We start from the raw sequence: 17,223 nt of genomic DNA on the forward strand, positions 1-17,223 counted from the left end.
AAGATGCATGCAAAAGTTAGCCTTCAATTTACTATAAAATACAGTTTGAATTTTGTAAATCGTACGATTGTTTGCAGAGATATTATAAGAGCACCCCATAGGCACCCTGTTTGTCACTAGATTGTGATGATTGGTCTAGCCTCCCGTGAGGAGCTCGCATACCTCACCACTGTAGCCTCACACAGTCTCCACGGGAAGCCTATTAGTGTTAAAAAGAAATTTATTTTATTTATTTAGGTCCCGGTTTAGAATCCCTGTCAAACATGGCATTTTCACACGCTACAAAATTTGTTATTCACCTCAATCCTTTGACACAATACATAACTGTGGTCTCGAAGGTTAAAAGAAAAGAAGAGATAAATGGTAGATAAAAAAAAGGAATCCACCGGGTTAGTCTGATAGTGAACTCGTCATAGCAAATCAGCTGATTCTGAAGCTAAGGTTCAAATCCTAGTAAATGCAGTTACTTTTTTACGGATTTCAACCCTAGATCGTGGATACCGATATCCTTTGGTGATTGGGTTTCAACTAACCATACATCTCAGGGATGGTCGACCTGCGTCTGTACAAGGCTACAACTTCATTTACGTTCATACATATCAATCTTAAAAGTAGTACCTTTACGCTGATTCCGGAGGCTAAATAGAAAAAGAAATGTGTGTAATGACTGACACTGGTCAACTGAGCCAGTGATCTTCCGATTACCGAATTGAATGTTGACCGTTACACTGCTATGTGTTTCTCTTTATTTTTGTTTGTAAAAATTCTGCCATGTAAAAATATGTAAGTCAGTCATAATTATACTGTTTAAGTTGTTGCTGATCACTCTCGAGATAGTCGCTACAAAATATAACTATTGGGCCATTATCCGAATTCAAATCCATGAGGATTTATTCTACTTTAACACATTGAATCCTAAGCCCGTGTTTTTCATGGGCTATCGAGGTTTTCGTAGTGACCAGAGCCCATGAAATTGGGCAGTCGTATTTAAATAAGTTATAAATTTCATCCAGATAATATTCGTTATTACGCTTTAATTCACAAACGGTCGTTCTTTAATTCTTTTTGAATGATTCGTTTGTTTTATCCGCACTCTGCCTGATATTTTTGAAAATGAATATAAACTGATTGTTAGTGTTTGGGGTTAGAAGTGCTGTTTGTGGCGTGTTGATTTCGTTGTAAACGAAGTAGTTATGTTTTTCTTTGTTAATTATGAAATGTTATGTGAATCCCATTTTTATGAAGATTCGGACTCTGAACAAAGTAATATCAGAATTAAGGTCTTTTGAACAATTTGATCTCTTCAGTATCCGGCCTGCTTTTCTCAAGAGAAAATTTTATAGTTGATGAAGCCGTGTGTGGATTTAATGGCAGGATAAGATTTCGTGTTTTTTGCGTAAAACTATATATTGTTGATTCGTCAACCGCATATGTACTTCTATTTGAAATTTAAACAGGTAAAAATAACAATTCCATAATTTCTATTTTCCGATAATCAGAAAGACTTTTTTCTGATTATCTTGATAATCGTTTTTTGGGGGGTTTTGTGGGCGAAAAACGCTTTAGCGTTATCATCACCCGGGATTATCTTGACAAGGGAAATACAACATTCAGGGAACGGTTTTACGGTTCACCAGCGGTTTGATTTTTTATGGCAGCGACAGAGTAAAGCTGGATGTCCTATCTGAAAGAGCTGCCAAAAAGAAACTAGTTTACATGAGAGGAAATATCTCCTCTGTGTCAAATGGAAAGACACTGGAGATGTATTAGTCTTATCTTTAGTACACATAAAGACAAAGTGAAGTACATGTGCACTCCAAAGGGGGCACATGTTTTTGTTTTCAAAAAAAAAAACCTGATATAATTATCAATTATAGTAAAAATAAAACGGGTGGATAGAAATGACCAGATTATTTCATACTATCCATTCAAATGTCAGAAAAGATTAGTTTTTCATTGTTTACGTCAATTGCCAATGCCTTTTTTTATACTGGGAATCACGACCATCATCCTAAGGCAAAAAATGTATTAACTACTTTAACTGATATCTATATTTTTGCAACTTAATAATATTACTTTCATTACATCTAACTTTTCTTACTTATTTTATCTCTAAATAATAGAAAAATCTAAATAAAGAGTTTGTTTTTGTATGTTGCCTGCTAAGATTCTTAGCCACTAAAATATGCCAAAAGCATCTAGGGAAATTATATTCAGAGTTATTGAGTTATTTAATGATATATTGAGTTTTTACATTTGTATCAATTTTGCCTTTTTAACAAATGAGGTAATTTACAATTTTTTTCTCTTCAAAAAACATATTTACCATTTACTTTTAAAAAGGTACGTTCATTATAAATATTTCATGTGTAAATATTTATAAGAGTAAACTTTTTTTAAAAATATCTTTTCAGTATTCCAAAACAGGCTGTTGTAACATATAAATAACAAACTAATAACAATTTAGATATATTATTTATGTAAAATGATTTAAGCTTTTTATTTCATTTCACTGCTTATTATTTTATATCAAAACTTTTGAAGCAAAGCTTCTTAATGCAGGGTTTGGGATGGGGAGTCAACTGAGAAAAAAAAAAATTTATATATATATCAATTTCTCCTCTTCAATTTCAGTCCTTTATATTAAAACCCCTTAATAAGTCTAATAAGTAAAAATTACCACCAAAATTTAATATTAAATAATAATAAATTCCTGTTTTACAGTTTAAATTTGCAATGAAAGTTGTGAAATATCGAATTGATTTTTTTAATTATTACATAAGCCACCATACTCACGTAGCTAGAGTAAGAACATTGATAAGCGTTTCCTTTGTTTTTTATTATTTTTTTCAAATTCAACCTTTTAAATCTATTGAAAGTTTGAGGCTTTTTAGCTCTGGTGGGGGGCTTAGGACAAAAATCTAATTTTACCTCATAATATGCATTTTCACAATAGCAAACTACAGTAAAAATTTCAATATTTGATTTCAAACAAAGTTAATGAATTTCATAATATGCACAAATTATGTGCATTTACACACCATTATTAACCATTCTAAAATTTAAGAAATATTTATTTTACAAACTTAAATCGTAGAACACTTTATTCATAAATGTGATTTTTTGTTGTTAGTACTGAGTAAGCTTTAGAGTTATTCTTCAATATATCTAATTTAACTAATGATAAAATGAAAAGTTAATTAACCAAATAAAAAATAAAAGTTAAATTTAAGTAAACCTTTCGTTTGGTACAAGTAGGTTCAAAGGTTCAAAGTAGGTACAAATATTTTACTATTTGTAAATTTAATAAATTGATATGAATATGTCACTATAGTTTAGCCAATGAAAGAAGAAACTAGAGTTTAAGCTATTATAATTTTGATACTAAGTGCTAAAAACAAATAATATCCATGATATGAACCTATCAAACCTATCACATTTTATACGATTTTAAAGAGACATGTGAATATTGTTGAAATAATACATTCATAGAAAACATTGGAATACTTGATTCTCATCTCTTTTAAATCTATATATATTTTGTATATGAAACTTTAGAGCTTTATAACTTTTACATATTATGTTTATAAAATATCAATTTCAAGTTGTTTCAGTGATTACCTTGAAGATAAATTGGCCTTATAAAAACATAAAGTAATAGCTGTATATTTATTGTGTCAAAATCTTTCTCTTTTACTTTTTGAAATTTTACTTTTCTTGGTATATGCAATTTCTGAGCTGTATAACTTCTGATAAAGTATTCTTCAAAATACCTAGTTAATTTACATTAACATCCGGAATTCTATTTGTTTATATCCTAACAATTATTTGTTTTAGGAAATGGGCATTTTATGATTAAATTAATTTACATTTTATGAAACTCAACTGTCTACAGCAAATTAAGCGGTTATCATTTAGTAGTATTAACAAAAATTAAATTTTCTAATGACAGTGTAGTGTATTACATGGCTATTTTCTTTTGTAAATTAATATAGATGTTAGAAATTCTCACGAGTCATCAAAAAAAAATATTGAATGTTTTTACATTTAGTTATTATTGTTTTACAGCGATATTTGTGGTCTATTATATTGTTCATTCAGAAAATAAATATTTTGTGTACAGCAAAAATTATCGGATCAAAAGTATTTTCTTTGCTGTTTTGAACCAAACTTAAAGCACACGACTAAGTACAACAATAAATCTATTAGTTAATTTAATTAAATTTTCTACTTAATATTAAATTTCCATAATGAAGGTAATATTGCAATTAATAATATTGTTCAACGATGAACTTTGAGAAAATAATTACCTTTAATTACTACGAAGGCCCCATTCATTTTGAGAAAATCATTGCTATTCATTAAATATATATTTTTAAAGTAATTTAAAAAACTATATATTTTTATAGAATGATTATATTAATTTTAAATTATATTATATTATATTATTAATTAATTTTATTATATTAATATCTTAATTTCTAGAACTCATAGTTTTTAGAATTATTAGCTAACTCATTTACAAAAATTGGAGAAAATAATACTACGACGGCTATTCTTAAAATTTGCTGTTCCAACATTTTTAATAGGATGGATAAATATAAACCAGTTGCCATGATTACATGTTGCATGTGTAGATTGGCCTTTAAGCATCCTTGATTACTCAAACCTAGTGGAAGATGCAAATTCAGAAGGCCAAGAGACTGACAGGCAGAACAGGTATAAAAGCCTTTTGATGACATTGTCTCGTATAATTTTAAAAAAATGAACTATGTTCATTTTTTCTATAGACTAATCCTAAGACTGTAGAAAAAAATGTTTATTGGTCTATTATGTTTTTATTATCCAATGTAGATATAATTTATTAATGTAGAATACTGCACTGCTTCAAATTTAATATATTTCTGAAAATTCTAAAATTACTTGTGCAATTTTTTTTATCACCGATCATTTAATACAATTTTATATGTTCTGGATATTGTTATTAAAATGTAACTCCGTAACTAAGTACTTCTTTTCTAGTTTATCTGTTCTTTAATGATATCTCTTAAAATTCCTTTTACTTTTGGGTCAAACAGAAATAAATGGCACCTGACAATAACAAGCTAAGAATTTCCTTTTTGTTTTGAAATAGTTTCTAATTGATTCTACATTATCTACATTATTTGAATTAATTTTAGTAGTTTTATAATAAATCTTTATTTCATTAGTTACAACATATAAATAAATTGATCACCTCTTGCTTATATCAGTTGACAAATGTTGAGGCTATTTTCATTTACCTTGTCTTCTTCAGACAATAGTAGAAAAACCTATCTGGCACAAACTTTTATTGCCCTAATTATTTGTTGAAAATTACATAAATTCTTTGAAAACTGTTGAAATGAACTACATTATTCATATATAGAGAATCAATTTATTTCTATGAATTTCATTGACATATTTTTTTCTCTTCGATGACAAGAAAGGGTTGTTGGACATTTTTCTTTTCTGAACATTTGATTTCCCTTCATCAAAGGATGAAGGAAAAATTCTTGAAACTGATTTATTCGTAACCTCACTACCATATATTTTCATTATCTGCTTTTAAATTATTACTGGCCAAAAAGTTTCCTGAATTTAAAAACTCTGTATTGTACTTTTAATTTCAGAATTACATATTGCAATTATAAAACATAGCGTGGGTCAGACTAATACTACAGAGAATTAACTTACTGCGTCATCGATGATGGAAGGTCGACTTTGTGAGTGCTACTTGCACATATTCTTTATTTTTCTCATTAATATATTATGTGTTAATTAATATTGTATGTTAATATATCATACCATCGAAAAATTTGATCAAAGATTTTTAAAATTTTAGCATTTCGAATCAAACTGTAAAATAAAAATAAACATCAGCATACAGCACCTTATTGGTGAAAGCTTTTACTTGTTTCATCAGTTGCATGCATTATCAGTAATGGATTTTTTTTTGTTTTACTCTCTGTTAAGTTTTACCTTCTCAATATTATTTTACCTTCTACTACTCCTTATCAAATAAATAATTATTTAAGTAATAAGATAGTTATTAAAATCTATTTAAAATAGTTATTTAAGATTGTAAACTCTCTTTACTTTACTTCTTTTTCTCCTTTATTTATTTATAAATTCCAGGTGCTTTAGCTAAAATGAGTCATATTTTCTCTGTAATTTTTAATACTTTTAAATATAGCAGTCCGTCTTGGCCTTTCATCTGAAGGTCCCAGGTTCAAATCCTGGGCAGGCATGGCATTTTCACACACTATTTCATCATTCATTTCATTCATTCTATCATTCATCTCATCCTCTAAAACAATACCTAACAGTGGTCTCAGAGGTTAAAAAATAAATAAATCAGTGAATTTCTGAGCTGGTTAAACGATTAAAAAATTTTGAAAAAATCTAGTTAAATTTTAAGCAGTTCAGTAATAATAATGATATAGTAATAATAAAGAGTTTTCTTTTTCAATTTCTAATTTTATTATAACATTATAACATCTTACATTATAACAGAAATATTAATCCATTGATTTTTATTGTAAACGGCACAACTTTTTTAAATATCAAATTTTAAATATAACCCTGTAAGATATATGGATTAACTTATTTTTTATTTGTCATCAACTTAGTGTACAGGTATCCCAAGAAGTGTTGGCAAAATTTACAGGATATCGAAGTAAACAAAAAGGTTAAAAGTAGAGAAATGCCATATTTTGATTATTTTCCCTCTCTATGCCATTTTGTTTGTTAAATAAAAAATGTACATCTTAGAACAGATTGAAATATTTTAATGAAATTTGGTGCACATGTACCGTTCAAAAATTTGGATTTAAATTTTTTAATCCAGTGATGTATTAAATAAAATGTTAAGCCTTTTATTATGAACAGAATCGCATTTCATTTGTACAAATCTGTTTATAAATGACTGATGCATGGGTAAAATTGTTTAGTGTATTTAATCTTTCTGTGAAATACAAAAAATTATTATCTAAAAAAAACAAATCAGAATATCTGAAGAAAAATAATTAAATAAAATTAATAGTGATAATAAGCTTTGCGCTTTATTAAAATACTTACAAGCAAGCAATAATGTGGGTTTAATTTTGTTGTAAACTAATCTTTGACTAACTCTCTTATTTGAGGACCAACAAATATTCCTTCTTTAATTTTCCTTCACTTACGTTCAGAAATTTCTGCGTGATGTATAAAAATCCAGGACTATCCATCTTCTTTGCTTTTACAAAATTTTTCATTAGTCATAGCTTTATATGGAGATGGGCCTAAGGGCTAATGAATAATATTTTTACCATTTGGAGTTAAGTTCTCATTTCTTTCACTCTTTAGTAAAATGATGTTTATCCCTAGCTTGGCTGTCCCATTTGCAAAGAAAAACATACTTAGTGTAGCCTAACTGTATGCCTAACAAAATAGCTATAACTTTCAAATCACCACATATGTTCCAGCTATGTTTTATATCTTTCAGCACATCATTTGTCTCTTTTAAATTAATACCATAATATCGAAGGATATTTGTTACCATTGTATAGTATTGTGTAGTAGAACCACTTTTAAAGTATACTTGGACAAATCTATGAAAAGGCTCTAGTCGTCAGATTTATGAACTTATGCTAAGTGCAACATAATAAGCTCATCAATATTTGTGCAATAAATCAAATTATTTTCATCAATAAAGTACTGAGAAAGTTCTTTTTGTCGGCTTTGAAAGCCTGAAATTGTTCTATTTTTTTAAAGTAAATTCCAACCTTGCAGTCTTGATCCTAGCAGTTCAGCTTGATGTTTTGATAAATTTAAATCCCTAACCAATCATTTAATTCACCTTCTGATATAATATGTGGCTTATTGGAAGATAATTCAAAATCAAAATCATTGTTGTCTTCTTCAGTAGTGCCTGATTCTTCATCACTGCTTTCAAAACTATATCAGCTTATATTAAATATAAGCTGATATGTTTTTTAAATGCAAAGCTTTTTATTGTAGCTGATTATTGCCGTGAGCTTTTGGTGTTTATGACATTAGGCTGTAGTTTACACAGTTGCAGAGTATATGTAATTCACTCCCTTACTTAAAAGTGAACAATTATTAAAATGCAAATGAAAATTTAAAAAAAATTGTTTTCTAGTTTTTTAATTAATATGATTATATTTTCAGCTACTAGAGATTGAGGAGATAACTAATTTATTTTTCATAAACCTGCTATGACCAAATTAATTACTTTCTGAAATTTATTAAATAAATAATTTGATTGTTTGTGTCTGTAAATTTTAAATGATATAGCTTATATTTGAAGTATGTACTAATGTGGATAACACTTACTTATTGATGTAACTGCAGGCCTAAAATCTTTTAACATATTTACATTTCTGTGATTTTTTTGTCATAAATTAGATGAGTTGAAAGATCAGCGACTAAGCTTCCAGAGGTTATCAGGCATTTACCTAATGAAATACTGTTTACGTAAACTCCCTTGAGATTTCTATTCATCCTAAACTATAAATTTTATATATAACCTCCACGTTTGTATTTTATCCATTTTGTTGTCACTAAATATTTCAGAACTTGAGTGTGGTGTTTAACAATGACAGGTTTATTTCTATTCAGAAAAATTAATGTGCTTTTCTGAAGGTCTGTGTGTACTTGATGCTTCTATCCTTGTACCCATCAGTACAAAAGCTTATTTACTTTAAATGTTTATTTTGTTTTTCGTAACTTGGTTAAATCATATATTTCTTTAAACATCCCGTCTAATATGTTCATCTTCTGATAAAGCAGTTTGACATTTAAATCACATACTGTAGTCGCCTTGGGTTTGGAAACTAACCCCAAGTACAGTAATTCTCCTAGCGTGTAGCATATTCTTTGTTAACTTATTCTTTTTTACATTCTTATTCTTTCATTATGCTAATTTAAATCTACAAGCAAGGCAATGCTGCAAAATATATCATTAAATAGAATGTTACAAACTATTCCCGTGGCTTTTGTCCAAGAAGAATATTGAAAAATCACCAGGTAGGTGAATTAAGAAATGGGTTGAAGTGTTTAATCTCGAATGCTAATAAATATAATGATGTTACGCTGTAATTCTGCAATAATTTCTTCTATAGCAATACTATTCTATGTTATTTTTAATATGATAATGTATTAAAGCAAATATCAAATGTCTTCTGCTATCACAAACTAGAGAAAAACTGTAAGTTATTAGGAATAACTGTCCTGACCTGCCTAAATGGTTTCAGCTTATGAACAAAATGATTACTTCAATGTGTAATGATATGTCATTCACATGAAGAGGTGATTATTAAATCATCTTCACTAGAAGCTAGAGCCAAATACTAACTGTCAGTTGGTATGTGTGAATAATGAAAAGGATTGAACAATAATAATTAATGATAAAAAAGAAGCCATATTCTTCATTAAATATATTTCAAATGTTGTAAATTATTAATTCCTCCAAGTTTCATGTATTGAAATTACCAAAAATGTAAGCTATGCATTTAATCTGTGTGTACTACTAGATTAAATATCTATAAAAGGTGAAATTTAATTTCTGAATTTGTAGGTTTGCTCTTCTTTATGTAATTTTTTTGTTCTTATTTGTATTTTACAGTCATCAAAATTGTTTGTGAATGAATACAGTTTAAAGTAACTGGTAAAAAATAAGAATATTTATTAAAAGGATTAAGGTTTGTGAAACTGTATTTTTTTTTTTTTTTTACTTAGGACATTATATATAATAATAGTTTACAGAAAGAAAAAAGGTGAAATGTTCAAAAACTCCTAATTCTCTGTACTGTATTTGTACCTGTTTTTAAAGTGTAATCAGTTTATCTCTATGATTTAGTGGCATTTTTGATTTTCCAGCCGTAAGTTAAGAATTATGTTATGAATATAATTAAATTTTCATTAGTGACAAATCTGAGTTTTATAGATAATTTAATGAAAAATCCTTTGGGTTTTAAAATATCACAAGCATCGTATTATTAAAAAGTTGTAGCAATTACTTAAATACTACAAAAATAAGAAAAGACTGAGAAGATCTTTAAAAGTTCTAAGCTTAAATTAAATGTTTCTTAACTTTATTTAGAATTAAAATAATGACACAAATTTGAAATTATATTCATGTTTACTTTCTTTAAGAAAACTCTGAAGGTATTTGGTTAACATGTTACTTAAGTTGAATCAGTAATTTCATTATAAAAGACTAATTGAATAATACTTAAAGCCTTAGATAGATATTTTGAAAAATTATTACTATAATTTCAAATATGAAACTTTATATAATTTTTGATTCACATTAATTTTATCCATTTTGTGAAAGATAAATAATTTCATTACATCTTTCCGCAAAGTCAGATTATTTTCCAGAAATAAACAGGGATTAATCGATAAGCTTCATTATTGTAGCATGTAAATTAATCCGAACACAGGGAATTTTTTGTAATTTCTATGTTGTGGGTATACTGCTCGACCACTCATTCTTTAAGTTGTCTGTGCAATGTGAAGTTATTAGATATTCGTTATTTAGCAATTTTCATGTTTTGTGTAAATTTATTACATTTTTTAATACGAAACTTTTAGATTGTGTTTGACAATTGTTTCTCTCTAAGCATATCAATTGGACATGACAGATAGCTTCTGTGTGTGATGTTGGTCAAGTGGCAGTGAATGATATTTATAACATTTTAAAGAAACTGGTTCATAATTTTCACCTCAAAGGAAAGGAAAATGTGGCCATGAAAGAAAAATTCCTCCAACACAGGATCGATCGTAAGTGAGTAAAAGTAAATTTGATCCAAAATTATCTGCTGTGGACTTAAATTAGTAATTGTGACAATTGTTAGACGCCTAATTCTTGCAGCAGGATGGAAAGCTCATCAGGCTGCTGAAAAGTAGCATTTATCTCTAATAATGTGCAAAAAACTGCTTTTGTATGCTAAAGAATACTGGAAAATGCTATTTTCCGACAAGACAAATTTTTATGTTCAGGAGCAGTGGGTTCCGTACATTAGAAAAACAGATGAAAATACATCACTTGCTCAGATCTAACAATCAGTTAAACTACCTCAGAAAAAATGTTTTGGGTTTGTACATTACTTTCAGTAGGTGGTGTATTGAAAAGTAATGAGTTTTGTTCAGTCTCATATCCTTCTTATTTATGATAAAAAGCGTAACTCTTTCTTCTTACTTATGTAAGCGATACAAATATGTTAATCTAAGTTTAGTTCAACAGCTGTTATAATATATATTTTTTCTTTATAAATACTATTGTTCAGTATTACATTGTGTTTAAAGATGTAAAACAAATCAATTCTTAAAAAATGTAAATAAATCAGTTCTTAAAAAGATGTTAAAATTAATGCATTTAAAATGATTTCAGTTCTGTTGTAAAATGTAACTTAAAACTTTGAATCTAAATATAACACTATGTACATAATTATAATTAACCTAAACAATATGAAAGTTAGATTTTATTTGTTAAGATATTCATAGTGTTAGTAACAAATAAAATGTATCTAAATCTATAGTAAAAATATAATTAATCACAGTAACGAGGTATTTATTGAAAATATTGAACCAGCGGCAAATTCTTTGAATTCTGGTAAGTTCAATAAGACATTTGAATACTTTTTTTTTTGGTTGTCCAAGTTGGATATGTGAAGATATATTGTGGGATTCTTCAGTTAAAGACCACAAAGTTTTGTCTTAAAAATCTTTCAACTTATCAATTGTGACTCAATAAAAGAGTTTTCCGGCTGCCTATTATCCAATGAAATTCAGCCTACAACTTATTTCTTCATTATAAAGTCATTTTATTTATTTATCATTGTTAATTAAGACTGTTAGTTTATAATGAACAGAGAACAATTAATTAGACAGAGAGGATTAATTATTATATCCTTTATAACAAGAATCTGTACTTTTATAGAAAAATATAATGTTTCTCAACTTGATATTGATATTCATCTTTTATGAATTAAATTAAGAAACAAGAGTTGCAAGGTAAATATGATGCCATTCAAATGCAACTTGAAATTGAAGATAATATTTGTGCAGTTCGTGTATAGGTTGATGACAATTTATGCAGTTTTGAATGTAAATTACACTGTGTAATAGATAATTTTAAGCAATCGACCATTGATCAAGAAATTAATGCAGTTACAGCAACTTAGCAAACGCAAAGGAACTACAACCGATTAATTTACCATTTTTCAGAGGTAATGTTCTTGACTGGCAACATTATTATAGTTTATTTAGTAATTTAGTTTATATTAGAAATTATTTAAGTAACTTCATTATTTACATACCTCCTTGAAGGATGAAGCATTAGCTATCATTAAAAATTTGCCAATTACAAATTAAAATTATACAATTGCACTAGATCTATTAAAAAGGTGTTTTGACAATAAATATTTAATTGCATCTCATAATGCAGATTGTATTTTACAACTAAATTCCATTAACTGAGAATCATTGGAGAATTTATCCAAATTTATCATCAAAGAATCTTCATATTTCAGTGCTCTTGAAGGAATGAATAATCAAATCAGTACACATGAATTTATTATTGTTCGGTTGTTAACATCAAAGTTAGATTACAATACTTCCAGATTACAGAAGGAGAAATGTTCAACTCAAAAGATTTCATAGAATTCCTTGAATTTAGAAAGGAGATGCTTGAAAATATTAATGCAAATAAGTCAAACTAGTCAAACATCTCAAGACATATTTCCAAGGGACAGTGATACAACATTGGAACTAAATCCTGTACTAAATATTTTAATATAAATGCTGATAAGCAATACAAGGAAAATAATTTTAGTTATTCAAAATTTAATTATAATCAATGATTAATTTGTAATTCTAATCATTATTTACATTTTTGTAAGAAATTTTTTAGTTTTTCTTTTGATGAGCAAAAGGAATTTCTGTTACATTATAATCGTTGTTTCAATTGTTTAGTTAAGGTTCATTCAGTTGACGAATATTATTCTAAACATATATGTGAGATTTTCATTCTTTATATATGAATTTTTCATTCCAATTGCAATGTGCTGTTTTAACAGAAATAACAGTTAGCATACTGACATGTACCTTTGATAATATCATACTTTAATTTGCCTCATAATCTGATTTTTTACAGATCCTGAATTTAATATATCAAATAAAATTGATGTACTTATTGGAGCACAATTTTACTTAAATTTTATTAACCTACACAATTTATTTGAAACTTTAAATATCCTGTTCTCCAAGAAACCAAATTGGGATATATTCTTACTGTTTGTTTTCCTGTTAACTCTTAAGAGCAATAATAGTATCACATTTTTATTTTTCTCGAAAGGATTCTACAAATCTTTCGACTGCACTTAATACTGATATTTCATTTAATGAAAGTTCTATTTGCGAAAAACATTTTCTACTCGAAACAATCAAGGTAGATTTGTAGTGACATTATTGCATAAACCCAACAATATAAGGCTAGGTGATTCTTTCGTAAATGCAAAAAAAAAATTTTTATCGTTGGAAAGAAGGGTAAACAATGATCTCAATCTTAAACATGACTATTCCACTTTCATACAAGAATATTATGACTTGGGTCATATGTTATCACTTAACTCCGATGATTTTTTAATAGGCAAATCAAATGTATAAGTTATTTACCCCATCATCTAGTATTTAAATCTACTAGTCTAACAACTAAACTTTTTGTGGTCTTTGATGGTTCATCTACAACCACTAGCTGTTTATCTCTTAACAATACTCTACAAGTTGGACCTGTTGTCCAATAAGATTTATTTTCTATATTCATAATTCATAATTTTATATTCTATATTTATGATTCTGAATTCATAATTATTTCATTACTTCGGACATAAAAAAGATGTATCGACAGGTACTATTTAAATCCAGTGATTCTAATTTACAATGGATTCTCTGGCATAATTTTCCAAAACAAGATATAAAGCATTATGCACTACAAACCATAACTTATGGAATCTCTTGTCCGCCATATTTAGCCACAAGTTGTCTCATTCAGATGTCAATTGAAAGTGAAAATAGTTTTCCACAAGCTTCTCAGGCTATTAAAAATGACTTCTATGTAGATGATCTCATTATTGGTTAAGATAACCTTAATGAAGTTATTCAATTAAAGAACGATATCTCCAAATTATTACAACAGGATGGTTTTTCACTTCACACATGGTATTCTAACAATTGCAGTACTTCTATATCTAATCATAATTCATCTATACCATCTAATGAAGAACACAACATATGTATTCTAAGAGTTCTATGGAACAAAAAGTCAGATACACTAAATTTCCAAATCACTCTTTCTAACAATTTTAAAATTTATATTAAAAGTTATATTCTTTCCATCACAGCAGGTGTCTGTGATCCTCTAGGACTCATTGGCCCTATTATATTTTTTTACAGACAGTTTATGCAGTCATTATGACAACTCAAAATTGACTGGGACAAAATATTACCTAAACCATTAACAGCTTTCACTGTTTAATCAATTACATATAATTGACTCATTTAAGATAAGTAGATCCATTAAGTTTAATAATAATAGTAAAATTCATTCTATTAAATTACATGGATTTTCTGATGCCTCTATTAATGGCTATGGTGGTTATATTTATATACGCACTTTATACTCCAACCATGTAATTACATCCAATTTACTGTTCTAAATCAAAATTAGCCCCTTGAAATAAATCATATTACCCAGACTTGAACTCTGTGGTTGTTTATTACTTTCATGTTTATTTGTGAAGGCAAACTGTGTTAAAGATACACTTTGTTGAGATACACTTATACTCTGATACCATCATAGCGCTTTGTTGTACTCGTGGACATTCTTCGAATTGGAAAGTATTTATATGTAATAGTTTCTGACATTCAATGAAACACTTTAATTACCAATTGGCATTACATAAAATTCTCTGATAATCCAGCAGACATATTGTCTAGAGCTTTTTCACCAAGCTGGTTACTTGATATGTCATTGTGGTGACATTGTCTTCCTTGGCTATTACTTCTTATTGGCTATAAACTTCTTAATGGCCAACGGATCGTAATATTATATTCAATGATGATAATTTAAATCCTGAATGCTTATTAGAAAGGCGTAAAACATGTATATCTAATGTTGTATATGATTGCACACAAAGATTTTCACCTTTACATACTTTATTACGAACATTTAGTTTCTGTTTCAGATTCATTCACAATGTTAAATCTAAACCGTCTGAATGTTATTTTAGTACCGAGTTAGATCATACTCTTTACTTTTTTATATGTCAATCCCAATCCATGTATTTCAATAATGAGATAAAAAATCTTAAAAACAATCAGGTTATTGATAAACAAAGTAAGCTTAGTTCACTAGATTCATTTTTGGATGATTTAGGTCTAATCTGTGTAGGAAGCAGACTTCAACGTTCTCTCCTACAATCACGTTAAACATACTATCGTTTTACATCTGAGTGTGAACATTCCGAAATTAATTGTCAACTCTGAACATTTAAGACTGTGGTGTCTTAATTAACACATCATTCATTGCAACAGAGATAATGCAAAAAGTATCATTTTGTCAATCATTCATGGGTTTAATTTGCTTTAGATATGATGCAAAAACTAAATCCCAACAGCTTTGGCAGTTACCGCCTGGTAGAGTGATTCCTTCCTGAACATACTCTTGTGTAGTAGATTATAGTGGCCCAATTATAATTCATCATGGCAGGCAGAGATCTAAAATATTGAGTAAGGCTTACATAGTGCTTTTTATATGTTTAGCAGCCACCAAGACTATTCATTTAGAATTAGTTTCTGATTTGACTTCACAATCATTTATTTCCACCTTCAAAAGATTCATTTCACGTAGAGGTATACCTACTAAAATATTTTCTGATAACTCTGCTAACTTTCATTCTGTTAGAAATATTTTGTATAACGTGAATCAGCTTTTAAGATCAGACAAATTTAAAACAAATATTCAAACCTTTTGTACATCACAAGGAATTAGTTGGTCATTTATTCCTCCTTCATCTCCTCATTTTGGTGGTTTGTGGGAAAATGCAGTCAAATATCATACGTTGTGTAATAGGAAAAACAATTCTCAACATAGAGGAATTTTAACAGTGTTGATACAGATTGAGGTTTGTCTTAATTCTTGTCCAATTTTTGCTATTTCCACTGACCATAGAAACCACTGGCTCTCTAGGACACCAGGTTCTCTGGGACGTTTTCTTATTGGATGTAAAGTAAATCAATTCTTAAAAAGTTGTTAAAAGTAAATTTATTTAAAGTGATTTCAATTCTGTTATAAAATATAACTTAAACCTGTGAATCTAAATATCACTATGTACATAATAATAATAATAATAATAATAATAATAATAATTAACCTAAACAATATGAAAGTTACTAATACTATAAATATCTTAACAAACAAAATGTATCTAAATCTATTGTAAATTATACATAAAAAATATGCTTACTTACAGTAACGAGGTATTTATTGAAAATATTATTCAATCAGCGGCAAATGGTTAGATTTATCAAGATTGTGAAAGAAAGGGTTGTGAACAATTTCACAACCAATTCCTGCAAGGTAACTGAGTGTTTCAACGAGATTTGGCACCATACCATACTGACAAAAAAAGTAGAAAATGTTTTCGAAGAATGAAACATTGAAGTGCTCCTGTGTCCAAGCAATCCCACCAACCCCAATGAAAATCTTTAGGCAATAGTAAAAAAACGACTCAAACACAAAAACTGACCTCATTAATCAATAATATTATGGTTTCATGATTAAAAAGTAAAAAAAAAGTTTAGTATACTTGTTGCATGGATGCCAAATCGTGTATGTTAAGTGATTAAGAATAAAGAAAAACATAATTAATTTGCTTGCTTAAAATAGATAAATATATTTAACATTTAAGATTATTCTATTTTTAACGTCCAATCATTCTAATTTAACTTTTCTTTGTGTTTTACAGGCATAAAAATTTATCAATATTTAAGCAACTTGGGTCTAAGAAACTTTATTTATTTATTCTCCTTTGTGAAACAAAATTTATATTGGGAGGTGAAAAATGAAGTGTTTCATTTGAAAAAAAATCAGGTTAGTGAAATTGCATTTTGTTTTATAACAAGATAGCACATTATAAT

The 17,223-nt window shown here is 28.0% G+C and overlaps 1 long non-coding RNA gene across 1 annotated transcript in view; it reads left to right on the plus strand.

Moving 5' to 3' along the window:
• Nucleotides 1–1,159: 1,159 nt before the first annotated feature.
• The window catches only part of LOC142331454 (uncharacterized), a 35,615-nt gene continuing 19,551 nt past the window's right edge, over nucleotides 1,160–17,223 (plus strand). Inside the window, exons 1-2 of the long non-coding RNA XR_012757999.1 lie at nucleotides 1,160–1,457; nucleotides 5,652–5,744. This is a non-coding gene — a long non-coding RNA (uncharacterized LOC142331454). The remainder of the gene's footprint in view (nucleotides 1,458–5,651; nucleotides 5,745–17,223) is intronic.

This window comes from Lycorma delicatula, chromosome 10 (assembly GCF_047948215.1).
Source record: "Lycorma delicatula isolate Av1 chromosome 10, ASM4794821v1, whole genome shotgun sequence".
In the NCBI taxonomy this organism is placed as follows: Eukaryota; Metazoa; Arthropoda; class Insecta; order Hemiptera; family Fulgoridae; genus Lycorma; species Lycorma delicatula.